Source organism: Phyllostomus hastatus, unplaced genomic scaffold, assembly GCF_019186645.2.
Source record: "Phyllostomus hastatus isolate PE091 unplaced genomic scaffold, TTU_PhHast_1.1 phas_scaffold_46, whole genome shotgun sequence".
NCBI lineage: Eukaryota > Metazoa > Chordata > Mammalia > Chiroptera > Phyllostomidae > Phyllostomus > Phyllostomus hastatus.
In genome coordinates, this window is record NW_025334032.1 from 5,974,532 (window position 1) to 5,992,455 (window position 17,924).

Here is a 17,924-nt window from a genome sequence, read left to right on the forward strand (position 1 = left end):
GTTTTTTAACTTGGCCCAATGATTACAGTTTAAGGGACCATTTCTACCAAAAATTTTTTTTCTTGAAATTCTGAACAGCTTGTTAAAGAAATCCAGCATATCTACACAGGCAGTGCACACCAATAAGCAGAATGTTTTAGAGAAGAAGATGATAAATTGACTACATTTTAATTTAGGAAAGCAACAAAATGTTGGTTCCAAAAGAAAGGATCTCTTCAAGAATTCAGTGAAACAATAAAGACTAAAATAACTAGGTGGAAGTGAGGCAGAACTCTGACCACCAGCTTTCTCTGTGTGCGGCCTCAATCCCCTACTCTGCAAGACTTCTACCAGAATTTTCAAAAAAGTTGCTCCAAGGAAGAAGGCATTTTAATAATTGAAGGGTAGGAATGGGAAAAATTCTTTATAAATCCCTGAGCCATCAAGACACCTCCACCTTCCTTAGTATCTACCTCCAGAGTCCCTGGCAGTCCCCAAGTCACATACCCCTCTACCCAGTGTTGAAGATTTGGGCTGCGACAGGGACACCTACATAGGATTGCCCAGGCGCACAGGGCTCTGCTGGAGACCAAAAGCACAGTTGGCTGTTGCAGTGACTGCTGACTGCTGCATATCATCCCTTCTGGCCCTTGACTGAACCACGGGGCTGTGCAGGCTAGGTCTGAGAGCCGCTTGAGAGAAAGGCAACCCTGACCTCTTGGAGGCCATGACACCAATTCAATGGGGGAAGGAAGGACTCCAGCCTGGGGGTTGTGTGTGTGTGCCCCCCGAAAGTGAAAGACACCAGCTAGCCTTCCCCAGCGGCCCTGTGAACTGCCCAAGAGCCAACTCCTAAAGCAATCAACCCCCTATTAAAATCAAATTTATAACCCCTAGTAATATTAAATTATTAAAATAATTGGCATATGTTACTGATCCTTGGTAGATTTCATTGAACACATTATAAGCTGTGAGAAAAATCCTTTAGAGTTTTCCGACATTCCCCACCCTTGGGGAGAAGATAAAATAATCAGAAAAAAATTGAATTAACTTGTGCAAGAATGATAATGGTCTACTCTAAATGTTTTAAATTCTGCGAGTGTTTGTGTAAGTTACTGGCTTTGAGACACGTCCCCAAACTAAGAACGATGAAATGGGGATGAGGGAGGAATTTTGGTATTAACTCAAGGCCTTAGGGCTTTCCTTCTCATTTGGGGGGAGAAAGAACACAGCAAGAAGAGGAGAGGGATCTCACAACCTTGGCTGGATCGCTTTCCAGATCTGAACTCAGCTATGGGAGGAACCTTTAGACCTCCGGGTGCTATTCTAGTTAGCAGGATGGAAAAATGGGAAGGGGGATGGCTTGAGGTGGAAGATCACAGCCTGGGAGCAGTCTTCTAGTCCACCCTAGGATGTGAGGAGCGGATTGGCACAGCTTTCCCGAAAAATGACTCGCAGTTCTCCAGATCCTGCATCCCCACCGCTTTGTCCACACGAGTCACGGGCGGACGGCGTGACCCAACCTCTGCCTTTTTCTTTGGTCCTTCGAATCCCAAAGACAAGTATTGGGGTAAGGGGGAGATGGCCAAATTGTAAGAGTATCAAAGATGTCAGAACTGCTGCGTGAAGAACTACGCGGGTACTGGCAGTCCAAGGTGCTGCACCGCAACGAGGAGCCTGGGCCTCGGGGTGGGAGGGCAGGTGTCACCCAGCCCCAACCTCCTCCCTAAACGGACTTGAATTCTAACCTGCCCTTGCCTTGACTTCGGAGCTACAGAACTGAAGCCCATCCTTGCTTCCCTCAGGGAAGCAAAGATGCGCTGTGGTTCACTGCTCTCAGGGAGACCCGACTGTTGGCGGCGGAAGAATGGTTTCTGCTTATCACCGCCATCAACTTGAACTTCAGAGCGCCCAAGCTCGCTCCCTTCATACTCCGCTCCATCCACCACTGAATAACGGCCCTCAATGCGAGAGTCGCTTTATCCGGAGGCAGCTGAATCCCCTCGGGAGGCCCATCATCATTATTATTAATTATCGTGATCCTCACTGCATTATTAATGACTACAGTGATAACTGGCATTGATATCAGCTTCTTCCAGTTCACTATGTTTCCTGAAATCTCGGGGTTGGGGAGAGGAGGTCACTCCTGGAGCAGAGGCCGATGGGTTCTGTTTCGGCCTGAGCAAGGGAAGGCTTCTAGGGCCGAGGTCCCCCCCCCCGCCCCCGGGGGACAGTAAAGGAAACAGGTCCCAGGCCCAGCACAGCGCGTCCCACGCTGTGCTGGCCTTTTTCCTTTCTGCTGGTATCTTTTCTCTTCCTCCTACTCCCTACCCCCAGGCGCCTTTGTCTCTTTTTCAGAAGGATGTTTTCACTCTCAAGTGGTGTGTTTTCCGCACAAGACTCAGAGATGAAGGGCAGATTGTAGACTGGACTGGAGGTTCGGCTTTCCCTGTGCTCCTCCATTGTTCTCCCCTTATCATGGGGGTACCTACCAAGGACTGGGCTTTCCAGGCGACCTGTCGCCAGCTGGGATCCTCAGGACTGGGGGGAGATGTATGCTGGTAGGTCCCTAATGAGTGTACCAGTAGCATACCGGGACAAGCAGGGACCAGCTAAGTACTCACTAGGGACTAGGGTTCTACCCTCCCCCCACATTACTCCGCCGAAATAACCCCAAGAGCGGGCTAGGCCTGCATGCAAGAGCTAAGAAATAAAGGCCTCAAAATAACACTCCACCAAGACTAGGTTGAACCTTTGGGTGCGCTTTTACTTAAGTGAACGCGTGCTCCAGAAAGCGACCCTTGGGATTCAAAGAAGGCATTTAATAAATACTGGTGAATCGATCCATTATAGTCTGATAAAATTGCTCTGGTTCTACAGAAGCTTGGAGCTCCTCGGACCAATGCTACCCCCAGCAGTCCGAAATAAATATTTTCTATTTTTAGCTGGCAGATCACAGAAGGACTGGAAAAATGTCCTCCTCCTCGATGCCCCCCTCCTCAGCCCCCAACAAATTATTACTGATTTTTTTACTTTAGGGAAGACTCTAGATACTTCCCTACAGGATCGCTTGATCCAGCATAAACCCTCAGGCCAGTCCTGCTGGGCGCTTGAGAAGGAAGAGGCAGTCGTAGCAGTTTGAACAAGGTGTTACGAATGACAACTTCTCTAAACCATAAGCAAGGCAACCCGAGGGTTCGAGTTCATGGTCAAGTCTGTGGGGTTACTGGGCCGCACTGTCCACGCCCCGTCCCGCCCCTGAGCCGCCACGGCCCAGATCTCGGGCGGGGTACCCAGGCCAGGGTCTTGCCACTCCAGATCCGCCCCCACATGGCCCGGTGCGGGAACTGTTTTTGCTGGAATCACCTTGTTACCCTCCCACGCTCCTCTTCTATTTCCTACGGCAGATGAGCTTTTGAAGATATGGCACCTCGATTGGTCCGCGGCCCTGCGGCTGTATCAGCATCTGGCATCCGGCTTGCTCAGCCATTCGGATGAGGTTCAGCACAGCTACTAGATCAGAGCTAGGGGCACCCCTTGACTTTCCTGCGTGCACACAAGCAGACAGACACACGTGAGAGTCTCTTTCAGTCTCTCTCCATTTCCTAACACACACACACACACACACACACACACACACACCACACACGCACGCATTCACACATGCTTACTTGCTAACCTCCGTCGGTATGCCCCAGCCATGGGCTGGCGTAGGAGGGATGGACCTGAGTCGCAAAGGTTGGGGGCTGTGGCGGAGAGGACCCATCAAAAGATGCTCCTCTCACCCCTCCCCTCTTTCATAGTACCCCACACCCCTCCAAGGGAGCTAAGTGCCCTATGTTCTGTACCAACTTGACTTTTGAGAGTCCACAGCCTAGGCTGCACTCCTGAGGTTCACATCTCAAACCACCAGTGTGAGACCAACTGGATGGAGCTAGAAGATTTGGGGGCCCTCAGGCCCACTCACCCCGGGAATGTGATGAGCCGGACCGTCGGGCCTGACCTGCCCTCCTGCATGCTGACCCTGTGTGTGTGTGTGTTTGCGGGAGGTTACCCCTCACCTCTCAGTTAAACCAGGAGAGAGCGAAGAAGGAGCTGACTACCTTCCACCCACGCCTCACTTCCCCAACCCCTTCTTCAGCCTCTTACTTTCCTAACCTCCTGCAGCCAGGTTTTTTTCTGTCCCTGAGGCCAAAGCGGTGCTCCTGCAGAGCAAAACTAAGTTCAGCTAGAGTAGGTTGGGGATGGAAATAATGGTAATATTAATAATGTCAAAGATAATCATTGTGGTTAATGCTCCGCGCCTGGGTACTCCTTAGAAACCCGCGGAGGCCTGCAGAGGTCCCTGAACTCGCCGAGCTCGGGGTGAGCAAGGGGTGGGGAGGCTGGCGGGAAACCCGGAGGAGACTCGCACGTTGCCTCCCCGCAAAAAAAATATCTGGTCTGGAATTCGGCAGAGCTAGTGAGGGCCTGGCTAGGAGCCGCACTGAGCCTCTTGCTGCAGACGCGCGCGGCTCCTTCTTTTTCTCTTCTTTCTCACGACCCACTGGGACCACAGTGGTTGGTGTGGCGGGGTGTGGTTTCTAGAAACTCTAGGAATCGGGTTAGGTCTGTTTGCCCGCTGCCCCCTCCACTCCTCTCCTGGCCTGTGCCCCCTCCCTCTCTCCGGAGGCAGATGAATGGTGGCTCTAATGAGCTAGGGCCCGGCGTTGGCCGGACGGTTCTGAAGATGCTCTGACCTGTAGGGAGGGCGCGAAAGGTCGGGCGCACGCAGGGGCCCGGTTTGGAGTCCTCGCTGTCCCACGCTGTTCCGATATTAGTGCTGCAGAAAAGATAAACAGAAAAGCTGGACATTTGGTCATGAATACTAATGAGCCAGGGTACGAGTTTTAATTGCTATAGACTTTCTTTTTCTAGTTAATCTGTATTGCAGACTTCGCTGGAGTCTGTCCTTTGGAGCTTGGTTTCCTCTCCTTCTTTCCCCGCCCTCCTCCTTATATTTTCATTTCAAATGCGCATCCGAAAGAGACCCGTGTCAACTTGACTTTCTCCCTCTCTCAGTGCCCCTATAAGCGCGAGAGCCCACAGCCCACGTCCCCAGCTTGACGTTTCTTTTGCTCACTAATTCTGGAAATGTAGAGGATCTTATAAAGTAAATTGTTTCAATGTGACTTTGGGGTGTCTGCTGCTTGACTTCCTCACCCTTATTGTTTCAAAGACATCGTGTGCCCTTGGCCTTTAAACTGCCTCTTGACAACTGCATCTTTTCCCCAGGCACTGAACTCCTTTCTACTCCAAACAGGGTGCGTTCCATCCCTAAATATTGCCGTTTCTCAAGTCTCCATGAATTGCCAATGGCTTTGCTAACTGCAGGGTCTAAGTGTTTCAATCTAGCAGTGAATTCTTAGGCAAGCAAATTCACTAGTTTACATAAATGTAGTGTTTTCTTTGGTATCTATAAGCAAGAGTGATATCTGAGACAGAAACCCAAGAGAATTTTTAGAAAAATTTTTGCCTCCATTCTTGCCTCCATTCTTGCCATGCATTTGATAACTTAGTGATGCTATTTTTTCTTAAAATAAAGCCATTCTTGAATGAAGTTTTCTCTTGCAGCTGGATAAATTAACTGTAAATCCCATAAAGCAGTTTTTGACTGTGTGATCAGGAGGGGGAAGAAAAGCAAGCCTGTTTCTACAACAGATTATGTAGATGTGTGTTGAATCCCAAAGTCAAAAAAAAAATCAGCTGTACCAGAATAATTTCCAGTTTTATTCTGATCCTTAAGGTTTTAGGCAAAATAAGCCCATATTTCACATCATTGCCAATAGGTCCCAGTATTGGAGTCCCCTGAGGATTCTGTTTCACTTACACTTTTCAGCTTAAACTTCTTTTTCTTCATACAATGATTTATTATGTAGGTAATTTTAGGGGATACAGTTTACAGCTTGAATTATTAGACTGAACACCTCTAGTTGACACCACGACGCCTTTTTTTTTTCCTGCCTGCAGCTGTGAGTCACAACCCCATTTTCATACCCAACCGCTGCACATTCCTTCACAATGTATATTTCCTTCTTGCAAAGATCAAACATGCTTTGGTCAAAGTGTTTATTTTAAAATGCAGGAAAATTAAAACTAAACACAGCTCTTTTGAAAGATCCCCAAATGTATCATATTTTCCTCTCCTGTGCCCACAAAAAATTACACCACTTTCTGGAATAAAATTTCAAATTGAAAGGGAACATATAGGCACATACAGACACAATTTTCATTTTATTATTGAAACACATCAGGAAATCTCCCACTTCTCTTCATGTTTGAATTCCTGTATGGATGGATATCTTTAGTTTTTACCATATAAATTCCACAAGCAAAACAACAATAACAACACTTCTTTAAGAAGATGCTGACAGGCATCTACTTTATTCACCAACCTACATGCTCCTCATTTGTGGTTATTTTCCATCTTAGTATTTTTCTCTTAATTGTACCTTCCAAAATACAACTTCAAGGGGAGAAGAATATTTTGAAGTATTTGCCAAAAAAAGGGGGAAAAAAGGAACTCAGAAACAAGTTAACATTTCCCGAGCATCTCAGTAGCTCTTTGCTCTGTGTATGTTTCCTTTATCCTTTCAAATTAAGGTTAAAAATGACAGGTTAGAGTCACTCCTTCTCAGCACTTAAATTGTGTAAAGTCATATTAGTTGTGTTTTTTGTGCACAACTTGTTCTTCTGCAGTCCACTATCTACTGCTTTTTGTGAGCTTCTCTTGACTCCCACATAAAAGGGATATAGACCTTAGCCACCCCTCTCAGAGGCAGTTTACTCTGCTTCTAAAGCCACACAGTTCTTTTACGGGGCAAAAACTGTTAGGCTGTTTTTAATCAAGTTTGGAAGTGGAATCTTTTCCCTCTGATGACTGTGCCCAGGGGTGGATCCAGCTGAATGTCTGGTGCTGTGGGCAGCGACTTGACCACCCATGTTTTTCAGACAAACACCAGAAAATGGCATTGAAATAATCATATGTTGCAGAGTGTTTTAAAATATTAACCCCTCTTCCCATATGTCTGAGCTAAAAGGCTAAAGAAGCCAAAAGGAAATCCAAAATGATTAACTTACCTACTTAAGGCACACCAAGAAACTGAAAAGAAAATTGTGCTCTATGGAATCTTTCAAATTAGATGCTGTTTAGGATTAATGGCAGTAAAGATTTTTAAAATGATTCAATCAGTTAGCACTTTTCTAGATATTAATGACAATGAATTAACAGACTAGAAATCTATGTCTAGGAAGAATTTTGGAGGCATATAGAAAGTAATCCATATGTCAGCTTCTTTCTGTTCTTCAAGGGAGGTAAATTCTAGTACATATCACTTGGATTTTTAAAAAATTTAAATAAATGAAAATATTTAGCCTTACTATATCATTGAAAATTCTTTGCAAAGGGAAGACTCAGGGATTTTCAAGATGAACAAAACAAGGAATCAGATTACAATCTTCATCTAAAATACATTTCTTTCTCTGCTAGGTTTCCAAATGATCTTTTTGGTGACTTTCAATATTTATTTAAACAATCTCTTTTTGAATTAAAATGCATTGACTGTTTCTCCCTTGATACTTTAACTTCTGACAAGCACATATTCCTTAAAGTTTTAAGTAAAAAAATCAAAGGTTTTTTAAAAATAAAGCCTTAGTAACAACATTTTATGTCACAGTCAAACCAACTTATTTGAACTTCCTTTCATTTTTGGTAGATTATCTGATACATTAAAAAGAAAAACACCTCACCTTACAAATGTCAACTCTTTTGTCAATCTTATGAGAAACTAATTTCATGATATGCAGTTGGGCTTTAAGATTTCATTTCTATTTTTAAGTCCCAGGGAATTAATTCAAAAATTGATTTTGACTAGAGAGGAGACATTATCAGGTAAGTCTTAAGGTATAAATCAAACACATCCCAAATACCTCCTAGTATATACATACATACACACACCCTTCTTGAGAAAAAAGAAAATATTTAAATTGAAGAGATCAGTCATATTGGGAGTTATGACTATCTGACTTATAATATTTTCTACAAAAGTTTAACACCAATATAGCAAACTATCATCTAAAATTTCCTAGTGACATCTTTCTAAACCTTCACATGATAATTTACTAATTCAGAAATGCAAAAGACATTTAAATTGACTTTATTGAGCAAAGTCTTGTTTTATGTATTTGTTAATATAGATATTTTGCATGAGGCACTATTATAATTTATGTAAGTTTTCTCTCTCTCTTTTTGGACAATTGGGTTCACATGTTGGTCACTCAAGTTGGAAACCAAAGGGATTGCATTTTTGTGCAAGCAAAAGATGTCTCCCTCTGACAGACATTACTTTGAGTGTCTTTGCTGCTAAGCTATCTCAGAACTAAATTAGCTTCATCACTTGCCGCTCTGTTTTTCTAAGGCTTGTGGTCCAAGTGGCAGCCTTCTTTGAAACATACCATAGGTTCTGGCTCATAGTGGCAAAGTTGGCTATTTCTTTGCCTCGTTTCATTTTGTATTTAACATACAATGAAATGTTTTAAAATAATTTTTAAGAAAACACATTCAAGAAGCACTTCCTTTCTTACTGCCAGATAGCGCTGTTCCCCAACCTCTTGGCTGGAACCTTTGCTTTCGATTTGTGTGTTTGACGCATTTCCTTAAAGAACCCAGCTCTTTGCGCTGTTTAATTCTGCTTTAAAAATGCATCGCTTCTTCCCTGAATCCTTCTCTGAAACAAATTGATATTAAAAGTGCATCAGATTCATTCCAAATATGGGCTTTGAATTAATATTTTCATGTTAGAAATATTTTTAAATTGTTTTTGTCACAAATCCACACATTTGCAACATATATATATATGAGAAAAAAGAAAATATTTAAACTGAAGAGATCAGTTTATATATATATATATATATATATATATATATTTGCAATGTATTTTCAATTGAGGTAGGGTTGCCTTTAGTTCTTATGATAAACAAACAAAAAGTAGCGATTAAGGTCTGCTTAGACTTTACTTCATTATTATTTTTAGCCTGTGTATCATTACCTAACTGATATGTGTTCTCCTGTCCAGCTCTTGATGATCTGGTTGAATTCTAGACCTTGTGCCAAGAAGTGTATTTGAAGCAAATAAGTAGGTATAATGCAAACGCATTTTGTTAGGCTTGATGGATTCTATTTTTCTTTTAATAGGTTTGTAGCAAACTAATACAATAACACAGTGTATTCCTTTTCAAGGTACATTGTTGAAACAGGTCTATTAAGAGCGCGTTGAGCTATTTCTTGCTTCTATTGAACAGTCTGTTGCTCAAACACAACGGCCAACAAACGCCAGCTGCCTCAACAAAAGTAGAAACCTAACCCTTTTATGTAATGTTTTAACAGAATGGGTAGCTGTTTAATTAAAAACACTGATGATTCAGTGAAACAATGGAAACTCAAGTTCAAGTGGTGCTGTATTGATTTAAGATGATTTTTACTAGCAATGGGTATAATTCATTTCCCCCTCCCCCAGCTCTCTCTTGTGTAAAGGGGTTCCTTCTTGGGGCATTATCCGGGTGAATGGGAAGAGACAGAGATAGCTATTGCCTTAGAAACCTGACTAACACACCACACGTAGCTTTGAGGGTAAGGTGTTTAATTTATAAGGGCAGCCCATATTTTTTGTCAGTTTATTCTTGGTGGGGAATCTTTGAAAGTAGCTCCTCTCAGCAGTTAAAAAGTGAAGTCTGCGTCCTGGCATTTAAATAAATGTCTTTGTTATTGTGTCAAGCAAGTTTTTGAAAACCGCATGCCTGGAAAACTATGGTTGGGCAGCTAGATGAGGCAAGGGTGTGTGTGTGTGTGTGTGTGTGTGTGTGTGTGTGTGTGTGTAGACGCACGCCCCCCGGGGGCAGGGCTGTATGTACGAGGGTAATTGTTGTCACCGGTTGCTTGCTTGCCGGTGCCCGACTGCTCGCTCCTCTTTTCGGAAACGACGGCCTTCCGCGTTGTCAACTCGGGAAGCGAAGCAGGAGGAATTCCTCCATTAAGATTCCCTCCTTGGGAGCTTCGAACTCTGCCCCGAGGAGCCGGGTTGGGTCTAGGGTACCCAGGTCTTCGCTCGCTAGCAGCGGAGCACTGGAGGACTGCTAGGTCCCCGGTTTCGCCCTTCTGGCACCTCCTCAAGGCGGGTCCTCCAGGGACGCCCGGAAAGGTCTGCACCGGGAGGTGCAGGGAGGGCTGCGGTCTCCGGGCAAAGGTGCGCGGAGCAGGTGCTTCCCTCCGCCTTCGCAGCCCAGCAGCGGGCACCGTCCAGGCTGCGCTCAGGCTGCCTTTCGAAGTCCTTCCTCCCAGCCCGGCCTGCAGTCCAGGCTTCACAATTCCCGGATCCCCGGGAGTGACAGAACGCAGCTCCCGTTGACCTCCCTCTCGCAAAACAACCGCTACAAAGGGCAGAAGTCCGCGAACTCGGTCTAAAGGTCCACCTCCTGGGACCTCCGCGCGGGCCCTCCCCCCTGTAGGGCACACTCTCCCACTGCCGAGGGTGGGCCAAGGGCAGTGGATCATTTCCAGCGGTTTCGCTAGTCCCCGGGGTAGGGCCGGCCACCTACCGCCCCGGGCATCGTTTGTTTTCCACTCCTTTGGCCTTGAGACCTCTTCCTCCAGGTCGCTCCAGGCCGGGATACCAACTTCCCGGGCTCCCAGCTTTCTGCGCACCAGCCCCCGTGGCACGAAGGCCGGAGGACGGTGGACACGAGGCCTGGAGGCCGCGCGTGTCCTTCTGGGACGCCTGTCATGCCCACTGTCTGGCTGAAACTCGGATAGAACGCGACCCACAGGGAAATGTCCACATGGGCCCCGCAGGCCGAAAGTGAACTATTTAAACTGTTCCTGGTGTTTAAAGAGGTTTTTCAGTTTTAAAAGAATGTTGTAAAAAAATATCAGCCCTTGTTAACTCCCTCATTATATGCTTTCTTCCCCTCAGCTGAACAAGCCATATTTCCTGGAACTGAGGAGCTATGTAAGTGTTTAAACATGTGTCAAGTGTCTTATAAATAATACAAATTCATAAAGAAGAAGAGGAAATTTAACTGATACCTAAAGTACTTAGCATAGCTACATTTCACTATTGGGTTATTTTTGGCTGTGGAATTGTAGTAAGGAAACTACGCTGAGATGAGGAGGCACCTCATGGAGCTCTTGCCTATTCTTAGCTTACGGTTTTAGAGTCTGCACTCATCCCTATCTGAAAATGCCTTGGTGCAGTCCATGAGAGAAGTTCAAGTGATCTGCAGAGTGTATATAATATAAGGCTGTTAATCAACTCAGTATTTGGGAGTCACCTTTCTGTCTTCGTCTCAGCCCTTTCCTTCTCACGCTGCCTGCTGCTCCGAAATTGCTGACTTCCCACAACCTCCAGGTCAGAATGAGGGTTCGTGTGCTTCTGTAAAATTGACAGTAGGACAGAAGAGGTCTGGGCTTTTATTTGAGATCTAGGCTAGCAAATCATTTAAGTTTTTGTAGTCATTCTCTGATCTAGGAAAGCTGAGAAAAGATGTTGCCCTGACACAATTTGAAAACCTCAGAGGAAGATAAGTACCAAGTATTATTTTACAGTAAAATGATATATTGTGTTTTGAAATCAGATCAAACTTTGGAGTTACCTCATACTTTACTTCCTTGGATGACATTTTTTTCATCTTGGTTGTCATTCTGTGAGAGATTTCTGTGGGCATTCTACTTATAGCTGTTAAAATGTATAGAGGAAAATGTAGGAATTTGTAGTTATTAAAATATCAAATGTTTTCATAAAGTCAAAAGTAACTTAATTTTAAAAGGTGCTCAGTGAGTGTAATTATCTTCAGTGCAGTTGATTAACAAAAATTGACCACATTGAAGATTTGAGGAATATGTTACAAATTCATCTTTCTAAATAGTATTCCCCCAACAACCTCAATTTGAGGCTTTGTGACTCTCTCTCATGGCTTGACCATGTGGTTAAATTAGCCCTGATCCTTGTGCTGTGTGCATCACCAATGTTCTTCCCCCTTTCGCCCCCAACCCCTGGTAAAATTCCCTCCAAACATTTCTAATGTGTTCAAGAGATGTCTTAGATATTTTCAGTAACAAGTCTGGTAAGCTGCCAGATTTAGTAGTTAATGGTATATTACATTTTTAATAAATTCTTCAATGATGATTCACTTTCTGTAGGTTTTTTCATTTCCTTTGCTTCATCTGCAGGCATTGTTCTAGTTTTGCTGGGGGTTGCCCCTATTGTCAGGCAGCTCTTCTGTGCGGGTTGCTGCTGCTGCTTCTGCATATAGCTGGTGATGAATGTGCTGGTAATGGGGAGATGCCAAATCTGTGCTGTTCATTGTCGATTATCTGTGATATGCTCTGTCAGAGGGTTAAAATGGTCTGCGGTGTACTTTGTCAATATTTTTATTTTAAGTTTTATCTTCACTTGAAGACTTTTTTTCATTGCTTTTAGAGAGAGAGGAAGGGAGAGAAGAGGGGGACAGAGAGAAACATCAATGTGAGAGAGAAACATTGATTGGTTGCCTCCCACATTGATTGGTTGCCTCCCACGTGTGCCTGGACTGGGAATGGAACCCACAACCCAGGTACCTTCCCTGACCAGGAATCAAACCTGCAATCTTTCAGTTAGGGGATAATGCTCCAACCAACTGAGCCACACTAGCCAGGGCTGTTAATGGTTTAAAAATAAACAGGTATTTTTATTTTTATTTATAGCCCTCCCTCTTCTTAGAACCTAGATTCGGATCCATGGTGGTATGAGCTAGCGATAATTCCCCATCTCAGAAACTATGATACATTCAAAATTACTCATCTCTTGTAAGCACCAGGACTTTGTTTCAAGATAGAGCTACCTAATCTTTTTTGCTTAAGATAATAAGCTTACATCCTGGAGGCTCCATAGCCTTTCAAGTAAATAGATTTCAGGTGGTTGTTTTCTTATACTTTAGGAGTTGCTCAGGTATGCCTGAACTTCAATGGTGGAAAAAGCTTAGAATGTATAGTTGGGGGAAAAAATGGGACCATTCCCCTTCCCAAAAAATTTACGCAGAGTCAGATCTGTATACGCACTGATAAATTCCTGTATTGTCAGATGAAAGTTTTACTGAGCTTAACAAATATTTAAAAAATTTTTTAAATAAATTAATAATTTTTAGAGAGAGGGGAAGGGAGAAAGAGAGGGAGAGAAACATTGATGTGAGAGAGAAACATTGATTGGCTGCCTCTTGTACATGTCTCAACCTAGGCTTGTGCCCTGACCAGGAATTGCAGCAGCAACATTTTGAGTTTTGGGGTGATGTCCAATCAACTGAGCAATAATGATCAGGGATACAGATACTTTTTTTGATGTTTAAATAGTCTATAGTACAAATGCCAACCATCTGTTGAAAGCCAAACAATAAATTGTGAATAGAACAGTCAATGCCATGAGTAAGAGATAACTTACTCATTTGTTTTTTGTATTTAAATATTAGCCAATTGTCAAAAATTGATATCTAGGCACTCTTTGAGATGATTGTCTGTTGCTAAATTCAAATAGGGCATTTCAATTTTTAAAAATATGCCATTCCCCATTCCATAAGAGAACATGATGCCTCTTTATAGGAAAAGATGTACAACATTTAGTCCATTATCAGGTAACTTGTTCTCTAATGGTAGAGTTAAGGCAATTATATCAAATAACTAAATAATACAAGGAAAGTAAACTAAAGTATGGAGAATGACTAAATAATATAAAGTACAGTAAATGACTTAAAAATGTCAATAAATTATTTTAGGATGTTTAAAGATGGACAAGATAACCTCGCAAACTGTAAAAGTTTTTTTATAGAATATTTTATTGTCCTAACTACAGTTGTCCCATTTTCCTCCATTGTTCTCCACTGCCCCACCCATCCCCTAAACTGTAAAAGATTATGTACAAAGAAATACTATTTAAGTTAGCAAAATACTTAACATTGACAAGAGGCATCTGAAGACAAAGCAATAGTATTTTGAAAGGGCTGAGAGAAAATAACTATAATCCAGAATGCCATTGCCGGCTATTATTTAAAAGTGAGGACTAAGTACACTTTTAGACAAAAAGTGGGAATTTATTACTCATTTTTTATAATTATTATAGAAAGTTATAGGAGGTACAGGAGGAACAAGTCTGCTAAATCCATAAGGACAGAGTAGACTGTAAGAAGAAATGGTGCATAGCCCTGGCCAGGGTGGCTCAGTTGGTTGGAGCAGGCATCAGTGAACCAAAAGGTTGTGGGTTTCATCCTCCTCCCTGCAGTTGGGAGGCAGCCAATCCATATTTCTCTCACATCAATGTTTCCCCCCCCCCCCCCCCGTCCTTCCTCTCTCTCTAAAAGCACTGAAAAAAATATCCTCAGGTGAGGATTAAAAAAAAGGCGCATCAAGAAGCTGATCATCAACATGTGGGAATATTGAAACAATTACTGTATATATAAAATAATAATGGTGCTGACTAATCTAGGCTGTTTCAAAACATGATGGGAACAGAACTTAACCAAAACTGAGAGAATATGATATAGAAAATAAATATGAGAAGTTCATGATAAAAACTCTCAGCAAACTAAGAATAGAAGGCATCTTTCTCAACTAACTAAAGAGTAGCTACAAAACCAAACCAAACCAAACCAAACCAAAACAAAACAAAACAAAAACCCCAAAAAACACAGCCCTGGCTGGTGTGGCTCAATGGATTGAGTGCCAGCCTATAAACCAAACGGTCACCAGTTCAATTCCCAGTCAGGGCACATGCCTGGGTTGCGGGCCAGGTCTCCAGTACAGGGGCATGAGAGAGGCAACCACACATTGATGTTTCCCTCCCTCTCTTTCTCCCTCCTTTCCCCTTGCTCTAAAAATTAATAAATAAAACCTTAAAAAAGGAAAAAAGGAACAAACTTTATGGATGGAAATTTGGCATATATAGAATTTATTTGGTAATTACAAAATTTTACATTTGTATTTACCCTGTGTATTGGCTTTCTGTGGCTGCTGTAACAATTTACCATAAACTTAGTGGCTTAATACAATAGAAATTTATTTTACAGTTTGGAGGTCAAAAATCTAAAATGGGTCTATAGGGCTGCATTCCTTCTGGAGATTCTAGGTATCTGTTTCTTTGTCCTTTCCTACTTTCTAGAGACCATGTACATTCCTTGGCTCATGACCTCTTTATCTATCTTCAAAGGCAGTAGTGTAGCATCTCTTCTGTCTGACCTGCCTCCCTCTTATAAGGACACCTGTGACAATATTCATCCCACCCAAACAACCCCAGGGTGGAAGTAAGGAGTTCCTTAACTTAGATTGTAGAGTTCTTTTTGAATATAAGTTAACATAATCACAGGTTCCTGGGATTAGGTTGTTCATATAATTGGGGGACCTTCTACTTCTAGGAATCTATGCTACAGATATATTTGTGTATGTAAGCATATTACTGCTTATGATAGCCAAAGATTGGAAACAATGTGTCTAGTAATAGGGGACTGGTTAAATAAGCAATGGTATATTCACAAAATACAATATAATGCAGTTGTAAAAGAGAATGAGGAAGATCTTTTTTTCTCTTTTTGTTATTGTTCAATTACAGTTGTCCCCATTTCCCCCCATTACTCTTCCCAACCCTACTCACCCTCACATCCCCCCATTGCCTTTGTCTATAGGTCCTTTATATATGTTCCTTGACGATCCTTCCTCTTCTCCCCCCCCATTTACCCCTCCCCCCTCCTTTCTGGTTACTGTCAGTTTGTTCTTTATTACCACGTCTCTGTATTTTGCTTGCTTGCTTGTCCCCCCCCACCAAAGGTTTTTATTTATTTATTTTTTAGAGAGAGGAAGGGAGGGAGAAAGAAGGAGAGAAACATGAATGTGCAGTTGTCTCTTTTGTGCCCCCTACTGGGAACCTAGCCCAAAACCCAGCCATGTGCCCTGACTGGGAATTGAATTGGTGACCCTTTGGTTCGCATGTCAGCACTCAATCTACTGAACCACACCAGCCAGGGCTTGCTTGTTTTCTTGATTAGGTTCCACTTATAGGTGAGATCATATGGTATCTGTCTTTCATGTCCTGGCTTATTTCACTTAGCATAATGCTCTCCAGTTTCATACATGCTGTTGCGAAGGGTAGGAGCTCCTTCTTTCTTTCTGCTCCATAGTAGTCCATTATATAAATGTACCACACTTTTTTTGATCCACTCATTTACTGGTGGGCACGTAGGCTGTTTCCAGCATCTGGCTATTATAAATAATGCTGCTATGAACATTGGTGTGCACAGGTTCTTTTGAATTGGTGTTTGAGGGTTCTTAGGGCATAAAATTGCCAGGCCAAAAGGCAGTTTCATTTTTAGTTTTTTTGAGGAAACTCCATACTGTTTTCCACAGTGGCAGCACCAGTCTGCATTCCCAACAATAGTGTACTAGGGTTCCCATTTCTCCACAACCCGCCAGCATTTGTTTGTTGATTCGTTTATGATGGCCATTCTGACCAGTGTGAAGTGGTAACTCATTGTGGTTTTAATTTGCATCTCTCTGTTGGCTAGTGATGCTGAGCATCCTTTCATATGTCTCTGGGCCTTCTGTATGTCCTCCTTGGAGAAGTGTATGTTCAGGCCCTCTGCCCATTTTTTAATTGGATTGTTTGTCTCCGTGGTGTGGAGTTGTGTGAGCTCTTTATATATTTTGGAGATCAAACCCTTGTCTGAGGTGTTATAGGCAAATATATTTTCCCATATGGTTGGTTCCCCTTTCATTTTGCTTATGTTTTCTTTAGCCATTAAGAAGCTTTTTATTTTGATGAAGTCTCATTTGTTTATTCTTTCCTTTATGTCCCTTGCTCTAGGGGACATATCAGTAAAAATGTTGCTGTGTGGAATATCTGAAATTTTACTGCCTATATTCTCCAAAATGAGGAAGATCTTGCTTACTGACATGTAGTGAGATCTCTAGGATATATTAAAAAGTGAAAAAAGCAAAGAACTGAAAAGTTTATACAATATATTATGTTACCTTTAAGTATAAAGTAAAAAATATATTTTGCTTGTGTTACATGAAGAAATTCTGGATTGACAAAAAAATGATTTTCAGTTAATTCTACTGGTAAGAGGTACTGGAGAAGTAGCTGAGACCTCTCAGTCAATACATTTTTGTAATTTTTTTCAAGATTTTATTTATTTATTATCAGAGAGGGAAGGGAGGAGGAGAGAGAGAGAGACAGACAGACAGACAGAGACATCAATGTGCGCTTGCTGGGGGTCATGGCCTGCAACCCAGGCATGTACCCTGACTGGGAATCAAACCTGCGACACTTAGGTTCCCAGCCTGTGTTCAATCCACTGAGCTATGCCAGCCAGGGTTATTTTAGTTTTTGAATCATGAAATTATATTATATAGTAAAAAAAAAGACCTTATGAAGCAAACAACTTCTTGCCCCACCACCCCGGACAGGTTTTTATAAGACTTAATTTCAAGGACATTATGAGCCACTGGCCTGCCACCAAAGTGTCTGAAGTTTCTAATTTTAGTCTTTGACTTGAATTAAGGGGCTATACTCAGTGGGTCCCAGTTAACATTCAAATGTGTAACAAGGTAACCCAGATAGTCATTCATTTATCATTTAATATGCTTTAGAATCTATAGTTTAGTTAATTAGTTTCATGGAATACTTAGGAAAGTTCTGATGTAAATCAGGGTGATTAGAAGTGGTATAATCATGGCAAAAGTACAATATGTTCTAGGTATAGGCCCTTGGGCAACTAAGGGCCTATAACTTGAGTGCCTGGAGCTTGGTATTGGGGGAAGAATCTCAAATGCAAACTTCATCTAAAATACAGTTTTACCTTAAATTAGTTTTTAGTTTAGCCTTGTTTGGAAAACG